General features: G+C 39.7%; 1 protein-coding gene across 2 annotated transcripts in view; it reads left to right on the top strand.

Moving 5' to 3' along the window:
• The window catches only part of LOC130831436 (cytidine monophosphate-N-acetylneuraminic acid hydroxylase), a 285,113-nt gene that overhangs the window by 144,757 nt on the left and 121,308 nt on the right, over positions 1 to 19,048 (top strand). Inside the window, exon 1 of one of the 2 annotated variants that reach the window (XM_057699579.1) lies at positions 8,339 to 8,437. The exons of the other annotated variant lie outside the window; for it this stretch is intronic. The gene's annotated coding sequence lies outside the window, so the exon portion shown is untranslated. Of the gene's footprint in view, positions 1 to 8,338; positions 8,438 to 19,048 lie in introns of those variants that run through there. 2 annotated transcript variants of the gene reach the window in all.

The following is a 19,048-nucleotide window of genomic DNA, read 5'->3' as shown; positions in this document are numbered from 1 at the left end:
TTTCCAAAAAAGGGTCATATGTCTACAAGGGAGGAGAATCTGGTCCAACCAACCAGGTAAATTGTGCATTGGGAAGCTCTACTGTTTCATTGCTAGGGCTCCGCTGGTGAACGGATTGATTTTCCTGTTAGGATGTAATGCAAACACGATCTGAATGTTTTTTGATGCTGAAGCTTACCACAGCTAATAAAAAGGACACCATTTGTATTTCAGTGGTCCTGATGGAATATGATACATGGTTGCATGACACATTCCAAGTAGAATTTATGTAGCACAGCACTTCCCATTTTTCTCTCTTGTCAAGCAGCTATTTTACCTTCTATTAAACTGTACAGATACAGTTTCACTTTTATAACATTATTTCTCCTGTCTCTGAACACGTGCATCTTCTCTCTCACGACATCGCCTTCTCTCTTTGTGTTGCAGTTTGGCTCCCACCCCTACTCCGTTCCTTTCATTCTCACAATATTCTTCTCAAGAATCTTCTTGATCTCCTTTCCTAACGCTTATTGGGTTCCACAATCTTTTCCTTTCTTTTTCACACCGTCCACTTTATGATTCAATTGTAGTCAAATTCAATATAACAGACGCCCCCACAAAGGAGAAACATAAGAATCCTTCTGGGGTGGTTGAACTGCAGCCCCTCAGGCACCAATGCCAACATTTAAGCTACAAAGAGGAAGAACAGCCCATGGCAAAGGCCAGAGGAAAGGTCAGAAAATGATGGAAGATACCAAGAAAGTTATCCGTGGTGCCTCCTATGGAAGAGATGTCCTGTAAGCCAAGGACTGAGAACGTTCCCCATCTACCTCCTTGGTGAGAACCGTCTCCAGATGGCACGGGGGTGAGAAGTTAATGGAAGATGTTGAAGCTGCCATCGCAAATATAGACCATACGTCTAAGAAGGTTGGATAAGGAGAGAAGGAGAAAGGGAAAAGAAGCTACAAAGGGCTCAGGGAAAAGAGGCTTTTGTTTCGAATGGGAGAAACCTGAACAAGTTAACATCAGCTGGGACCTCCCTGCCTCTGAGCAATTTAGGTAAACCTGATCCAACGTCACGGTCCAGGGCTTCCTGTCCTGATTTCAGTGACCTGAGAACTTGCTCTCTCATGCTTCTGTCCGCTTGCACGTCTATTACCTGTGGTCTCAGGTCCATCTCATGTCACCTCAGTGGAAATCTTAGCCCTTTCCTCAGCTTCTAAACAGGTGCATATATTCATGTTAATAGTAATCTATATAATCAAAAATGTTATGTCAAAAAACTTAAAGGAAGTCTAGAGGTGCTCCCGGAGAGGGGTTACACTGCAAACCACACTGCCTTCTGCCATCCAGTTGGCTCCTCCTCCACCCTCCTCAACCCTCTCCTTTTTCTTTAGAGCAAGGAACTACTTTCCTTGTCTGAAGCAGAGCGTTGCTCCCAAAGCCAGGCCCCTGTAAGTTCTCAGTTTCGACTCCTATGGGCTTATCCACTAATTTCTCTAACAAGCCTTCAACAGGAACTTTCATGCCATTTGCTAAGAGAACTCAATTTTCTCTATCCCGTAACATTAGCGATCTGGGGATTAAGCGTTTATAGAGATACAGAGATTGATTCATGGAGCAAAGTGCTGGGAGACACTTGGAGGAGATGGGAGAATGGCTCTCATTTCTTATTGTTGGTGGAGCTGGAGGTGAGAACAAGTGAGAATGAAGATGAGCCTGTATGGGTAGCAGGATATTTATGAGGGGCAGGATGGGAGAGTGAGGACTTGAAGGTTCGTGGACTCAACATTCTCTATGGGGTGAGATCATCAGCTAGGAGAGAGGGAGAGCTGAAGAATGTTTGGGATAATAGCCCAAGGAGCAGGGAGTGGTGGTGGGGAGAGAGAGAGAGAGAGAGATTCTTAAACAGGGAATGGGTTTAACAAGCTGAGTCGAGAATCCTTATGAGATTAAGAACCATACATCTGTGAAAACACTAATTCCCATGGTTGTACTTTTCTCCAGCAGTGCTGTCACTAAGTTCTGGAAGCAGAGCAGGGGGAGTGCAGGATTGATCAAGGTTGAGGGCTTATAGAGCAGGACAGCCCGAGGACTGGCTGATGAGAGCTCAGTTCTAGGGTTTTACTTTGAAGTCCTGGCAAACAAGGGAAGAGCCAGTGCTGGAGCCTCCCCAGCGGTGGAGAGTCACCCTTGGTGGACTTTCAGCTCACTTTGGACCATGTTACCTTGGTGATAATAAAGGGGGAAGGAAGGTTGCTTTCGTGCCAGTTCTATTTAAGCACCCTGGGCAACTTTTTCACACATGTGATGATGACACCTCCATTTTCTTCTGACTCCTCCTATGGTTTCTTTCACCTACTTTGGTCAAAGTGATCCATCTTACGACTTTATGTTATTTCCTTAAACCTTATTTATCCCTCACTTTCTGGCTTCCTGGACTCTTTCCCCTAACTCCCCCACCCCCACCCCTCTCCGCTATAACGCAGCTCAGGACTGACACTCAGTGGCCTTTAAGTACAGAGCTGCAGACGTTGCTGGGTTTTCTTCAGCACAGCCTTAGGAGAAGATACTAAGAAAGCATATGCTTCCTTGGGGAAGAAGGTAAAAGAAGAGCTTCTTGTTCTTTGAGCAGTCAAAAGAAAAATGCATCCTCTTAGAAACTCAGGAGACCCTCAGAATAAGAAAAGCTTTGACCTCAGAATGAGACATGCTTCTTGAAGAGCTAAGTGAATTTAGCCAGAAGCTATACTAAACTGGGAATGAAAGCAGATCAGGATTTTGAAGAAAAAGAAAAACAAAGAAAGAAAAAGGCCTCTCAAACTAGAGAGAGCAAAGCAAAAGAGATTCTGAATGTAAAGCCATTTGGGGAGGATGTGGGCTCTCGGATAATTTTTCTTTTTTTTCCCCAACAAACATGTATTAAGGGCCTACTATACCTGGCTTATTGAGCAGCCTCGATTCCATGGGAGATATAAATGTGAAGAAATTTTATTTTTTCCTGTCATTGTTTTCAATCTGTCAAAAATCTCTTTCCTGGGTGGGAGGGAGTCACGAGAGGGAGGGGATATGGGGACATACGTATAAATACAGCTGACTCACTTTGGTGTACCTCATAAGCTGGTACAAGAGTGTAAAGCAATTATATTCTAATAAAGAGCTTAAAAAATAAAAATTAAAAAAAAAATCTCTTTCCTGACCCTTAATGAAATCTTGGGCAGATTTAATAACATATGGTTACCGAAAGTCCATTTTGTTTAAAACTCCTAGAGTATCCAATTCAAATCTCAAATATTACCATAACCCTATTTCCACTCCAGGTACTAGGTCACAAAGAAAATCTTAACTTAAAGAAGTCATAACTCTTTAAACTGAGATATGACTGACATATGACATTGTGTTGGCTTAGGTGTACAACATGATGATGTATGTATGCATTGTGAATGAGTATCACAAGTTTAGTTAATATCCATTATCATACACATAGTTACATGTTTTTTTTCTTATGATGAGAACTTTTTTTTTTTTTAGCCCTGCAGCATGTGGGATCTTAGTTCCCTGACTGAGGACTGAACCCGTGCCCACCCCCAACCCCCACTAGAAGTGTGGAGTCTTAACCAATGGATGGCCAGAGAAGTCCCAATGAGAACTTTTAAGATTTACTCTCAGCAACTTTCAAATACATCATAGTTACTGTACTGTACATTACATCCCCAGAACTTACTATCTTATAACAAAGAAGTCATAATTTTGAGAATCTAAGTTATATAAACCACATTATCTGGTCATATTGTAATAATCACATCAGAAATAAGCAATAAAAAGACTTGATAGAATCTGTTTGGAAACCTAAAGCTGAATTCTCAAAGACTCATGAGTTAAAGAGGAACTGTAGCAGAAATGACAAAATATTTGTAGTGAAGGACTGGGAAGGCACTACAGATCTGAACCTGTGAAATTAAGTTAAAGGAAAATTTATAACTTTATATGCATATTTAAAAACCGCAAAATCTAGAAATAAATAAAGCTTTTTACTCATGAAACTTGAAAGAGTGACAGGGTAAACTTAAAGAAAGTAGAATCAAGGAAGTAATAAAGATGGCAGAAAATAAAAAATTAGAAAACAAAGCAATAAAAATCAGAAATCTAAAAACTTCTTTGTAAATAGAAAATCATAAAACAAATCACCTTCTAATGAGAGGAATAAGAGAAGGCACAAACAATATTAGAAATGAAAACCAGATATAAGCACAGATACAGTAGAGATTTTTAAAACCATGAGACAACTCTAAATGATTTTGCCAATAAATTTAAAAATGTCAACAAAATGCAGTGTCTTCTAGAGAATGTAAATGATCAAAAACTAATTTAAGAAGAACTAGGGAACCTAAAAAGAACTATAGTTGATATTAGAACTTCTGAAAACTACTGCCTGTTTTCTGTTACCTTCGGTCATGATCTCAGCTGGCCAAGATTCTTTACCTGCTGGTGTGACCCAGACCCTCGTTTCTCTCTTTTTTTTTTTTAATTTTTATTACAGAATAGTTGATTTACAATGTTATGTTAATTTCAGGTGCCAAACTCTCATTTCTGAAGGGTTGAATTTTCAGTAGTCTTGCCTTTACTTGTTTGATGTAGTTTTTCATTAACTTTTTCTTCCTGATTGCAATTTGATAAGGGTTGCATTTAACAACAGATTTTTTACATATTGCAAACATTTTAAAGTATAGTCAAGCATCTTTCAATTATCAATCATTATGGAGATTTTAGTAAAGGTAAAAATTCTTCTGAAAACACTTGTAAAATGTGCTACCATCTTAATATTTGTGTAAATATTAAGAAACACTTAGGAGAGATTATCTTTTTCTTTTCAAATGTTTTTCACTATAAGGCACATAATGTTAGTGTCTAGTAGCCATTAGATTATGTAATTTTTCCCTTTTCAATCATTATGTGCCTTTTACCTTGTATTACCTGAATGAAGCAGGCAAGTAGTGTAGCTATAACATAAAAGAATTGATCAAAACTACTGGATTTAATAAATAACATATCTGTATGCAGAAAAGACATTAATTTAATGAGAAAAATGGCATATTATATATAAACTATGGACCCTATACTGTTATAGGCAAGAAAAATTGTGAGGCACTTAGATTAACAGTGAAGGAGAAAAGCATTGAGATTTCCTTTTTTTAAAAAAATAAATTTATTTATTTATTTTTGGCTGCGTTGGGTCTTTGTTGCAGGCTTTCCCTAGCTGTGGTGAGCGGAGGTTACTCTTCATTGTGGTGCGGGCTTCTCAGTGCGGTGGCTTCTCATTGCAGAGCATGGGCTCTAGGCACGTGGGCTTCAGTAGTTGCAGCACAAGGGCTCAATAGTTGTGGTACACAGGCTTAGTAGCTCCGAGGCACGTGGGATCTTCCTGGACCAGGGATCAAACCCATGTCTCCTGCATTGGCAGGCAGATTCTTAACCACTGCACCACTAGGGAAGTCCCAAGATTTCCTTTTTATAAAAATATCACTATTTATTTTAACATCTCAGATAAAAACAGAAGCTAAAAATATAGGGAAATAGTTTTAGTTTAACTTTGTGTTTGAGTTACTAATAACAGTCTAGAGGTTCAAACCTCGTCTCTCATTTTGTCTGATACAACAAATTTAGAGAAAATTTTTATTAGAAGCATCTGACATGCTAATTTTTCCCCTCAAAAAAATATTTCACACTGTAATGCTCAGAATAAAGTGAAATGCAGTAAATTACTATTTGAAGCAGCACAGTTTCTATTTTAATGCTGATGTATACACATTAGATTTTTTGAATTGTCCTCTAAGATCAAAAATTACAATTTGGTTTGGAATGACATTACAAGCAGTGTGTGTCAATGCCTCCCTTTGAACTTGCTGGCATCAAACATTCAGTTTTATTACTTTGCAATCTTACCTGAAGCAGCATTCCAAAACCAAGATGAAAATTGGGTTTGGAGTTAGAGGCACTCAATGGATATCATTCTGGAAAAAGTCTGGTCTCTGATGGATAATAAAGAGGCTGAAGATGTGTGACAGTTAACGTGTGATGTGTCAGCATCCTTAGTGATAGTCTGAATGTGACAGTCTGTGCGTTATTTATGCTACTTAATTCAGCTGGATATGTTTCACTGAATATGCCTCCATTCTGAAATGTCTGTGAGCCTGAAGCTGAGTTTCTGGCTGGCACTGATATAGTGCTGTGTCCCCTCACAACATGCCTGAGAAGTTACCACAACAGGCTGTGCATTTCTTCCATATTGTTGGTTTTTAGAAATTTATAAGCAATGGACCAAATCTTATAAGTTAGAAGCTGGGTGATGCTTCAAAACGTCCTACAGCAAATGGGGTAAACTTAGAATGCTGGGGTAACAGACTGATTTCAGAGAATAAAGTTCTGTGTAGAAGGCAGATTATTATTATTTTTTTTTTAGAAAAAGAATGTGTAATTATGTATAACTGAATCACTTTGCTATACAGCAGTAATTAACACAACATTGTAAATCAACTATACTTCAAAAAAAAAAGATGTTACTATTGGGGAAAAGGAGTAAAGGGTACACAGGGAGCTTTCTGGATTATTTTTTTTTTTTTTTAGTGCTTGTGAATCTATAATCATTGTAAAATAGAAGGGTTACTTTGTGAAAGGTACACACACCATTGTTCCAGCCCCAGCCCCAGGGATTCAGATTTCATTGGTCTGTGGTGGAGCCTGGACACAGGCAGGTTTCTGGGGTTCCTGGGTGAGTCCAGCAGGCAGCCAGGGCAGAGAGCTGCTGTGGACTCTGGCTCCGGGGTAGACCGGGCTGCATGAGCCCTGATCAGGCCGACCTGCAGGTTGCTCTGTCCTCCTGGGTCTGGGGTGATGGGGCCTTTCCCCTCCCAGAGAGCAGAGAGGGGTCCAGACTCAATTCCACGGGGCCACTGATGACCCGGGGTCACCGCGTTTCCAGGGCCGGGCAGGCTCTGCAGGTTGCTGGGGCGGGAGGAGGATCGAGGGGCCGGGCTCAGACCAACCAGGCCTGACTCCTGCGCCAACCTGTAAAACAGGCCTAGAAGGCAGATTCTTAAACTCAGCTTTGTGGGGAAATTCTGATTCCTGCCATGGGAGTCTAAAAGGCCCTTACACGATTGTAGGTCTTGCTGGGGACAGCAGAGAGGCATGGACCGGTTCGATTTCCAGTCTGCAAGCCTGCTGGGAACTTGCATCTGCTTCATGTTCTCCATCGGCTGCTGCTGCCCCACCTTGCTGGTGCTGCAGCCGCTGCTGGGCTTGTAACCAAGCTCCCTGCAGCTTGGCTCGAGGGTCAAAGATTGTTGCTGCTGGTCCTCTGAACACACAAAGATACACTTATAAAAAGAATCTTGAACGAATGGGTAAAGAAGATGTGGCATACATATACAATGGAATATTACTCAGCTGTAAAAAGGGATGAGATGGAGCTATATGTCATGAGGTGGATAGACCTACAGTCTGTCATACAGAGTGAAGTAAGTCAGACAGAGAAAGACAAATATTGTATGCTAACTCACATATACGGAATCTAAAAATGGTACTGATGAACTCAGTGACAAGAACAAGGACGCAGATGCAGAGAATGGACTGGAGACCTCGAGGTTTGGGAGGGGGCGGGGGGTGAAGGGGAAGCTGAGACGAAGCGAGAGAGTAGCATAGACACATATATACTACCAACTGTAAAATAGATAGCCAGTGGGAAGTTGCTGTATAACAAAGGGAGTTCAACTCAAGGATGGAAGATGCCTTAGAGGACTGGGACCGGGAGGGTGGGGGGGGGGGAGTCAAGGGAGGGAGGGAATATGGGGATATGTGTATAAAAGCAGATGATTGAACTTGGTGTACCCCCCCAAAAATAATAAAAAAAAAAAGAATCTTGGACGCTAAGTCAGGATTTCCTCTGTTCTCCCAACAGATAAAATCTCCACTGGAAAGTCAGATTGGAAAAATTCCTCATTCTGCTGCATGTGTTTGACATCTCAAAATCAAGGTCTAAGTTTTTCTTAGTCCTTTCTGAGTCACTATTATCATTATATGGAAAAAGCCTTACATGATCTCCAGGAAGCATCTAGTTTATTTTTCTGAGACGGACCAACTGACTCATGTTTTAGGTGATTATCATTTCCTACTTAGCACAGATTTATCTTGCCAGTTACAGCTTTCATGCATAGATTTATTTAAAAAGCTTCTTTCAAAGCTTACAGTATTTGGAACAAGACAGAGGTACCCAGACTCCTTTTGTTACATCCTAGCACCCAGAAGGCCCCCAGGATTAAGGGATCCTTATTTATAGTTAATATGGTAACATATTTTTTCCAGGTGCTGCTTCTAGTTCACATTAGTGAAGGATCCATTCTGGCTGGGACAGAACTGTTTATGTCATCCAACACAGCTTCCCCAGTGGTAAACATTAAAGGTGACTTCTATTTTGTTTTTGTAAACTCTCTGTTCCTACTTCATTTGGGAGTGGTCTTGAGTTGCAGTGTTATAATCTAGACTGTCATTTAAAAAAAATCAGCATGTGTTATATCAGACCCAGGCCCTTTGCCTTTCTCTTCAGGCTTAATCATCTGAATATGGTTCTTGGCCCAACAAAGCATCTCAGTGGCCTGATCCTCCCCTACACAATTCTGCTTTGATATTTTCTAGAACATTTGTTCCTTTGGCATCTCAGAGGGTATAAAGTCTAGTCTGTGCTTAGTTCCAAAGATGAAATTTTTGTTCAGATTTCAAGTATGAAATGGAGGCTGGAGCAACTACTGCCTAAAAGCTATGGAGGCTGGAAGTAAAGATCCATCTTTCTCTTTCTTGATCTGTCCATGAAGATTCTTAACGTTGGTCGGAAACTCATTGCCAGAAATCTGGATGGACTATCCAGCAGACTCTTTAATTGGCAGATAACACATAATTCCATAAAAGAAGAGTTTCTGGGGGAAGCTGGTGTGGATTATAACAGAAGGCTGGCAGTGGGAGGCCATCGGCTCCATTGATTTTTTGGGGAGACAGTACACTTGGGGAGTTTAAATGCCCAGTGTGGCTGATGCTGAAGTGTGGTTAATTCACATGCCCTCTGATGTATAACACTGGAAGTGGAAACCCTAGGGAATCTCCAACAGTAAGAGAAGCAGAAAAGACCAAGGCGTCTATAGTGACAACCAAAGCAAAGCCATTCAGAGCCGGAAATAGGACTTTTCTTACCCCTTTCAGGCCTTCTCTGAGTTTTGCTCTCTTTTTTGTGGAAAATTTCTTTCCCTCAGTGAGTGAACTTTTGAAATTCATCCACGTTGTTACATGCACGTTGCTACATGCATTGCTGAGCAGTATTCTGCTGTATGAGTGTAGACTATTTATCTAGTCTCTTATTGATGGTTACCTGAGCTATTTCCTGTTTGAGGTCATTATGAATAAACAGGCTTTGAACATTTTTGTGTGTTCTTTTTTTGTGGACTCGTGCTTTCATTTCTCTTGGATAAATACTTAGGAGTAGAATTGCTGGGTTATGGTGTCAGCATATGTTTAGTTTTATAAGAAATTGCCAGACCTTTTAGAAAGTGGTACATTTTACATGCCCACCAGTAATGTCTGAGAATTGCTGGTGACTTGTATCTTTGCCAGCATTTGGTGTTATAGTGTTTAACTTTAACCTTTCTGATGGATGTGCAGTGGTATCGCGTGATTTTAATTTGTGTTTCTCTGAGACTCTGATTATTAATCACTGATGATTAATGATGTTAAACACTTTTTCATGTGTTTGTCATTAGGAAATCTTCCTCTGTAAAACATATGTTCAAATATCTGGCCAATTATTTAATTGGATTTTTTGACCCTTTTAAAATTGAGCTGTAGGAATGTCTTATCTATTCTTTCTTTCTTTATTGGCTGCACTGAGTCTTCATTGCTGCGCGTGGGCTTTCTCTAGTTGTGGCGAGTCGGGGCTACTCTTCGTTGTGGAGCAAGGGCTTCTCAGTGCTGTGGCTCCTGTTGTTGTGGAGCACAGGCTCTAAGTATGCGGGCTTCAGTAGTTGTGGCACTTGGACTCGGTAGTTGTGGCTCGTGGGCTTAGTTGCTCTATGGCATGTGGGATCTTCCCAGATCAGGGATTGAACCCGTGCACCCTGCATTGGCAGGCAGATTCTTAACCACTAGGCCACCAGGGAAGTCCCTCATTATCTATTCTAATTATTAGCCTTATGTCAAATATTAGTTTTGAGAATATCTTCTCCTGGTCTATGGTTTATCTGTGTTAAATTAATTTTATTTATTTATTGGCTGTGTTGGGTCTTCGTTGCTGCACACAGGCTTTCTCTAGTTGTGGAGAGCAGGGCCTACTCTTCATTGTGGTGCACAGGCTCCTCATTGCCGTGGCTTCTCTTGTTGTGGAGCACGTGCCCTAGGTGCTTGGGCTTCAGTAGTTGTGGCATGTGAGCTCAATAGTTGAGGCTCACGGGCTCTAAAGCACAGGCTCAGTAGTTGTGGCGCACGGGCTTAGTGGCTCCGCAGCATGTGGGATCTTCCTAGAGCAGGGCTCGAACCCGTGTCCCCTGAATTGGTAGACGGATTCTTAACCACTGCGCCACCTAGGAAGCCCTATCTGTTAATCTTTAATAGTGTCTTTTGATGAACAGAGTTTTAATTTTGCTGAAGTCTAACTTATCACTTTCTTTTATAGTTATGGCTTTCCTTGTCATTTTCAAGAAACCTTTGCCTTCCCCTAAGCCACAAGTATGATGTTCCGTTTTACTTCAGAAGCTTTATAGTTCTACCTTTTATGTTTAGTTCTATGGCCTACTTCACACTAACTTTTGTGCAGATGCGAGGTAAAGGTCAAGGTTCATTTTTTTCCATGTGGCTATTCAATTGTTTCAGCAGTGTTTGTTGGAAAGACTTTTCCCATTGGGCTGCTGGGAAATTTTGTTGTTGCAAATCAGTTTACCATATAAGCCTGGATCTGCGTCTAAGCTCAATTCTGTTTATTTACTTGCTTTGATTACCATACTTTATAGTAAATTATGGAGATGTCAGCCACTTTGTTCTTTCTTTTTCAAGAATTATCTGGCTATTTTATTTTCCTTTTCATTTACATGTAAATTGTAGAATCAGTTTATCAATCTCTATTAAAGAGCCTGCCAGGATTATGATTGGGATTGCACTGAATCCCAATTTAGAGAGAAGCTGCATCTTAACAATATTTTGTCTTCCTGTATATTAACGGGTATATATTTCTCCATGTATTTAGGTCTTTAATTTCTTTCAACAATATTTTGGAGTTTTTCAGTATAGAGGTCTCGCATATCTTTTGTGAAATTTATTCCTAAGCATTTTGTTTTTTTGATGATATTGAAATGGAATTTTAAAAATTTATTTCAAATTATTTGCAACTTTTAATATGTTGCTTTTTAATGTTGATTTTGTAGCTTACAATTTTGCTAAATTCATTTGTTCTAGAAGTTGTTTTGCAGATTACTTAGGATTTTCTATATTGATGACCATGTCATCTGCAAATAGAAACAGTTTTATCTGTTCTTTCCCAGTCTTTATGATTTTATTTATTTTTCTTGCTTTATTGCACTAAGGTCTCCAATACAATTTTTTTTAAGATTTATTTTATTATTTGTTTCTTTATTTTTTATTTTATTTTTGGATGCATTGGGTCTTCATTGCCTCTCATGGGCTTTCTCTAGTTGTGGCGAGCAGGGCTACTCTTCATTGCGGTGCTCGGGTTTCTCATTGTGGTGGCTTCTCTTGTTGCAGAGCACAGGCTCTAGGGGTGCGAGCTTCAGTAGCTGAGGCACATGGGCTCAGTAGTTGTGGCTTGTGGGCTCTAGAGCACAGGCTCAGTAGTTGTGGTGCATGGGCTTAGTTGCTCCTCAGCAGGTGGGATCTTCCTAGACCAGGGATCAAATCCGCATTGGCAGGCGGATTCTCAACCACTCCGCCACCAGGGAAGCCCTCCAATATGATGTTGACTAGATGTGTTGTGAGTAGACAATGTTGTGTTGTTTGTTATCTAATGGGGAAAACATTGAATATTTCGCCACTAAGCCTGATGTTCACTCTAGGTATTTTCTGCAGATGCCCTTTATCAGATTGAGGAAGGTCCATACTAATCCTAATTTGCTGAGGTTTCATCATAAATAATGTTAAATTTTGTCAAAAGTTTTTTCTGTACCTATGAAATGATCATATGATTTTTCTCCTTTATTCTGTTAATACAGTGAATTGCATTGTTTGATTTTCAAATTTTAAACTAACCTCACATTCCTAGGATAAACTTCAGTTGGTTATGATGTATTATCTTTCTTTTATGTACTGCTGGATTTGACTTGCTAATATGCTAAGAATTTTTTCATCCATTTTCTAGCAACTTGATATTAAAATCCAAAGCAGTATATGCTTATTGGGGAAAAAAAGACCCTTAATCAATATAAAAGCATGTGAAGTAAAAAATGAAAGAGCTTCTTCCCCTCCTGCCCACTCTCTTGCAAGAGGCAATCATAATTAACAATTCGGTGTGTATCCTTTCCCACTTTTTTCTATGTATGTACAAATATATTATATACAGTTTAGAGACATTCGTGGTTATTCTTCAAGTCTAATATATTACATACAGTTTAAATTCTGCTTTTTCACTTAACACTTCCTCATGACATTAAATACTCTCTTAAAACATGGTCGTTTTGTTATTTAAATTGTAGTATTTTAATTGTAGTGTTACATAGCATTGACTCTATCTATTGATATTTTCCTATTGTTGGACGTATAGGTTGCCTATATTACTTTATAATGGAATGAAAAAAAATGGTATCACAGTTCATTTGGGTTTTTCCATAAGATGTTACGGAAAAACCTGAACGAAATTTTTGACCATCACAATAATAATGATATATTGTCGTTGTAATAGAGATGAACACCAGGTTCTGAAAACACTTCTCAGGTAAGGTAGCTGGGCTTGACCTGAGTTCTAGTGGTTGAGAGAGTGCTGAGTTTCTTCATTAAGAAAGGAGAGAAAAAAAAAAAAAAAAAAAAGAAAGGAGAGGATGGGAATTCCCTGGTGGTCTAGTGGTTAGGACTCAGAGCTTTCACTGCCATACTCTGGGTTCAATTCCTGATCGGGAAACAAAGAGAAAGGGAGGGAGGGAAGAAGACAATGAAAGAAAGAAGAAAGAAAGGTAGGAAGACAAGAAAGGGAGAGGAGAAAGGAGGAGGGAAGGAAGGAAGGAAGAAAGAGGAAAAGAAAGAAGGAAAACATCATCAGTGTCAAGCCCAGGAGCTGGCTTACATAGATTATGTCCATTTTTCCATCCCAGTGGTAAAACACTTAGAAAAAAATCATCTCTTCCCAATATAGTTCATTCTTTTCTTGCAAAACTTTTCTTGTTATTTGACTTTTATTATTTTTAGCTAATGAAAAGTCAGCAACTCACTGAAAACTTTCCCATGAGGTAATGGGAGGAACTGCTGAAACACATTCCAAATTTCGTATTGCAAGTTGATTAAACATAGAAGTTATTTTCCTCCTCTGCTTTTCCTGTAGATAATGAGGAACATCTACAGATGTTTGTTTTGTAATGGCTCCAACTCCTCTTATAGATTGTATCAGGGTTTGCCTCCTAAACTCTCACGAAACACAGAGGCTTTTTGCCTCATTTAACTTCTTTCTTTTGAATGGCCTACAACAGACTCTTTCTCCTTCTGAAGTCTGGCTTTAAAAAATTTACCTAAATTCTCCACCTTTAGCATGCCACTGTCTTCCTATTGAATGGTATTTAAAAGACTTTGAAGATCTTTATTATTCATTTCCTGCTACTCTTCTAGGATTATTGGTGTGAACAATTGGAAATTTACTCCTGAATTATTCTAGCTATTGTAGCACCCCTTGAATTTTTTAGTTTCCTATGGCAAGGTGTGTTTCTTTTCTGTGCATTATTTTTTATATTTGAAAAATGGATGTAAACTTGCCATGCTTCTTTCCAAGGAAGGCATTAATAATCAAACGAAATACTACAGGTATACTACAGGTAAAGAATTTAAATGTTCAAAGGTGGTAGATGTCCTGTATCAGTAAGTGCTCATTATTGATAATAGAGCTACCATTAAGCTGAGTTCTTGATGCAACCTAGGCTTTTGCCAACCGTTTTACTGACATTATCTCATTTCGTCCTCACAACATTTGACAGATGAAGAGGTTAAGTAATTCACCTAATGGCACAGAGGCAGAATTCAGGTCTGTCTTAACCTATTGTCTGTGCTCTTAGACATCGTACTGTATACCTCTCAATAATATTTATTGAATGTGCAGTATCCAATGTGATGATGTCACTTGGATCCAAATAATAGAAGGTCTGTGAGGGCTTAGGTGCCCCCGCCCGCCACTGTTAGTTTAGTCACAGCTAGCAATAATACTTAAAAAAAATAACTTGTTTGTGTAACCCTTACTGTACACACATTTATACCACCTCATTTAATCCTATCAACACTGCATTAACCAGAGCAGATATTAACCTCACTTTATTCAGAGAGGCTGGTTGTCCAAGAGCTCACAGCTTGTGGAGTACCAATGCCAGGTCTTTTCTTAACTGGGTTGTGTGTTTGTTACTATCTACTTGATCAGCCGTCACTCACACTTCTTACATATCTAACTATCTCTCAGATCAGAATTTTTCAAGCGGACCTTTGTCTGCTGATCATGGTAAGTCTCCCACACTCATGGTTTTCATCCTTGAGGGCTGTATGAACTTTCTGTGGTTGGGCTGTAACAAATTACCACAATTTAGTGGCTTAGAACAACACAAATTTACTATCTTGCAGTTTTGTAGGTTAGAAGTCCCACATGGGGCTCCCTGGAATAAAATCCAGGTGTTAGCAAGGCTGCATTCCTCTCTTGGGGTTCTAAAGGAGAATGCTTCCTTGCTTCTGCTAGCTTCAGAGGCCACCCACATTCCCTGGCTTATGGCCCCTTCCTCTTTCATCAAAGCAACAGCCGGTCAAGTTCACCTCCCATCCCATCCCTCTGCACTCCTCCTCTGCCTCCCTATTCCACTTCTACGGACCCTTGTGATTCCATTGAACCCACCTGGCAAGCTAGGATAACTGCTCTATCTTAAGGTCAGCTAACCTTAATTTCATCAGCAACTTGAATTCCCCTTTGCCGTAGAACCTAATTTATTGGTAGTTACCAGGGGTTAGAACGTGGATATCTTTGGGGGCCATTATTCTGCCTACTACAGGAGCTCATTTATGTTTAAAATGAAGGCTCATCTGTGTTCAAGGCTGAAGAGCATAGGTGATTGGTGTGACTTTCCATGGTGGCCTGTAAATCTATCTCCACCATGGGAAAGGGGCGAGTCGACTCTTGACTTTTAGGTAAGTGGACTGAGGCTGCTCACACACAAACTGCTCATTAGGGAGAGGCAGGCACATGAGCTAGGTGTGCCCATGGATGGCCAAAGTAAGGTTGTTTTTACTTTGCAGAGGCATCCTAGAATAATTGTGCTTGGCCACAGCTGCTGTTCCTTTTTGTTTTCTCTGTGTTAATTGGAAAAGTCCTGAGATAATCCAGGCTTTCCTCCACTGACTCTATAGCTCCCCCACTTCCTTTTCAAAGTGACATTTAGTGGCTCCCCTTAGTATACACAACACATTCCAACAAGGTTTTTCATACTATTCCCCTGCCCTCTTTTCAAACCTCAATAGGTTATTTCCAGCTTCAATGAGATACCAGATATCGAATACCTAATATGAGGTACATATATTAGTTGGAGAATTTAGTTGCAAACCTGCTTAATTTTTTTAAAATTTTTATTATTTTTTTGAGGGGGCTGCATTGGGTCTTTGTTGCTGCACACGGGCTTTCTCCAGTTGTGGTGAGCAGGGGCTACTCTTCGCTGCAGTACATTGGCTTTTCTTGTTGTGGAGCACAGGCTCTAGCCATGTGGGCTCTAGGCATGCGGGCTTCAGTAGTTGCAGCACACAGGCTCAGTAGTTGTGGCACATGGGCTTAGTTGCTCCACGGCATGGGGGATCTTCCCAGACCAGGGATCGAAGCCATGTCCCCTTCAGTGGCAGGCGGATTCTTAACCACTGCACCACCAGGGAAGTCCCTGAAAACCTACTTTAGTTAGTGTAAGCAGTAAAGGAATTTGTTAAAGCACATGAGAGTGTCTAGGATGGCCAGAGAGCCAGAGAGTCAGGCATGGAGATAAAAGAGCCAGGAACAATGCCCAGATTATAATGCTGAAAACTTCAGACCCTGGACAAAGGCCTGGATAGAAGATGCAACTGCTGGGCTCCTGGCCAGTTCTGCCTCTGCGGGCTGAATGCCTCCACATCACCCTCACCAGAAACAACCCTTCCTGGCACCTCCTCACTCACGTCAATCTTCTGAATTGCTGATTTTTCTACGTACTTTTGATTGACAGAGTCCGTGTCCCATATGTATACCCCAACAAAAAAGGAGGTTGGAAAAGTGAGTTTCTGGCTTCTATGTTGGAAAGTCAGGGACTCAAATGGTGGGGAATTACCCAAATAAATGATGTTAAAAAGTTGCCAGAAAGCTTGACAAGTATTGGCTGTAGTAGGTAATTAATAAATAGAACCTCTTTTCCTCAGAGAAAATAACAAACAAACTAGAATGGTTACATAAAAAAAATCCATATAACAGTATCTCTGGCAAAGTTCACTGTGAAACTCTATTATGAAAAGCTTCAAACATATACTAAGTTTCAACTTTATCAACTCCTGGTTAATCCTGTTTTAGCTGCACTTGTACTTAGTTCCCCATTTTCCCTGATTATTTTGAAGCAAATCCTAAACATCAAATCTTTTCATTCATTCAAATTTTGGCACATGTCTGTAAGGAATGAGAATTGTGAATTTTTGATTCTGGAGAAACAGTGTGGCAGAACCACTTCTCTGGTTTTGCACGAGAATTCAGATTCTCCTTTGGGATAACAAGTATTTATCCAGTAGACACTATGTGGAACATACTGGAATAGGTAGCTCATATTCTTCAGGAGTTTACAACCTAGTCATTTATTCATCTATTCACCCAGTCAGCAGAAGGTTACTAAGTACCAGCTACCTTTCCCATACTTGGCTCAACATAGAGATAAATATAAATAGAGTCATTGCTTTTAGGGAGCTTTGATGGAGAGCAGACAAAGATCTTATGTGTTAAATAACAAAGCAGGAAACAATCTATTAGTCAATAAACAATAAAGAGATGTCATAAGCAGTAGCTGATCACAAAATGAATCAAGAAAACAGACAAAATCCTCTACGTTTTTATAGAAGATTTTTGATATTCCAGTTCTCAGTTACTCATAAACAGAAATTACATACCTATTTAAGGTAATTGAATATCTTTGATAGTGGATTATTCAGTCCAAGCACAGAAATTTGAAACATATTTTAAAACAGAGAAAAAGAACACTGCCTAACACGTTTGCTAAAATGTCCTCTCAGGGGAATCCATAAAAGCACATAAAGCCTCCAAATGTATTGTTTATTTTTATGCAAATATTATGTTATCCGGAGTTATATCACTCCGTAGGGATATACTTGCAGATGTGTAACTTCAATGATTTCCAAACCCAAAGGGGCAAATATTGGACTCATTATGGCTATAAAAAGTTGGTTTGGGTGTGAAGAAGGAAATACAAACCTTCATGCATCTGAGTAAAACATGCATAAATAACACCAGAACTGAGCAGAGTTTAAAATTTTTTAGTTCAGATTTTGTAAGTGCAACAGTCTCCCAATACTCCATTTCCCTCATTTTCGGTGGAGATTGAACTATAAACAATGAAAGAACTCTATTTGCTTTTTTTTTTTTTTTTTAATGGAGTATAGTTGCTTTACAATGTGTTATTTTCTGCTGTCTAGCAAAGTGAATCAGTTATACATATACGTATATCCAATCTTTTTTAGATTTCCTTTCCATTTAGGTCACCAGAAATCATTCAGTAGAGTTCCCTATGCTATACAGTAGGTTCTCATTAGTTAGCTATTTTATACATAGTAGTGCATATATGTCAATCCCAATCTCCCAATTTGTCCCCCCCCCCCAGCGTCCCCCTTGGTAACTGTAAGTTTAGAACTCCATTTGGACAGAACAAATTGGTCTAGTGCTTTGGACAATCCTCAAATTGCTGAACTCTGAATCTGAACTTATGACATACATCAGATAGCATATGCTAAATTAACACCATCCAGGATATCTTGAATGTGGGTGCCTGGGTGTATAAAGTGTATTATGTCATGGAAAAAACACAGGGCAGAAGTTACCCCAAAAGTAAGGTTAGAGTTTCCATAGTTCGTACGGCAAAATAACCTGGGGTGGACAGTACCTTCTGAGTGAGCAGGTACTTGGCTAGGTTCTTTTTCAATCTGCGTTCTTTGTACAATCACCTAATTTGGAAGTGACTTTCAAAGAGAAGACTATAATAGTGACCAAGAAGTTCAAAATTAAATCTCTCTTTCTAAATTTAATTTTATTTTTTTAAGCTCTTTATTGGAATATAATTGCTTTACACTCTTGTACCAGCTTATGAGGTACACCAAAGTGAGTCAGCTGTATTTATACACATATCCCCATATCCCCTCCCTCCCGTGACTCCCCGCCAACCTCCCCATCCTGGCCCTCTAAGGCATCATCCATCATTAAGTAGATCTCCCTTTGTTATACAGCAACTTCCCACTAGCTATCTATTTTACAGTTGGTAGTGTATATATGTCTATGCTACTCTCTCACTTCGTCCCAGCTTCCCCTTCACCCCCTGCCCCCCCAACCCATGTCCTCCAGTCCATTCTCTGCATCTGCATCCTTATTCTTGTCCTGTCACTGGGTTCATCAGTACCTTTTTTTTTTTAGATTCCGTATATATGAGTTAGCATACAATATTTGTTTTTCTCTTTCTGGCTTACTTCACTCTGTATGACAGACTCTAGATCTATCCACCTCATTACATATAGCTCCATTTAATTCTTTTTAATAGCTGAGTAATATTCCATTGTATATATGTGCCAC

Source organism: Hippopotamus amphibius, chromosome 11 (assembly GCF_030028045.1).
Source record: "Hippopotamus amphibius kiboko isolate mHipAmp2 chromosome 11, mHipAmp2.hap2, whole genome shotgun sequence".
Classification (NCBI taxonomy): Eukaryota; Metazoa; Chordata; class Mammalia; order Artiodactyla; family Hippopotamidae; genus Hippopotamus; species Hippopotamus amphibius.
This window is presented reverse-complemented; position numbering and strand designations above follow the sequence as displayed.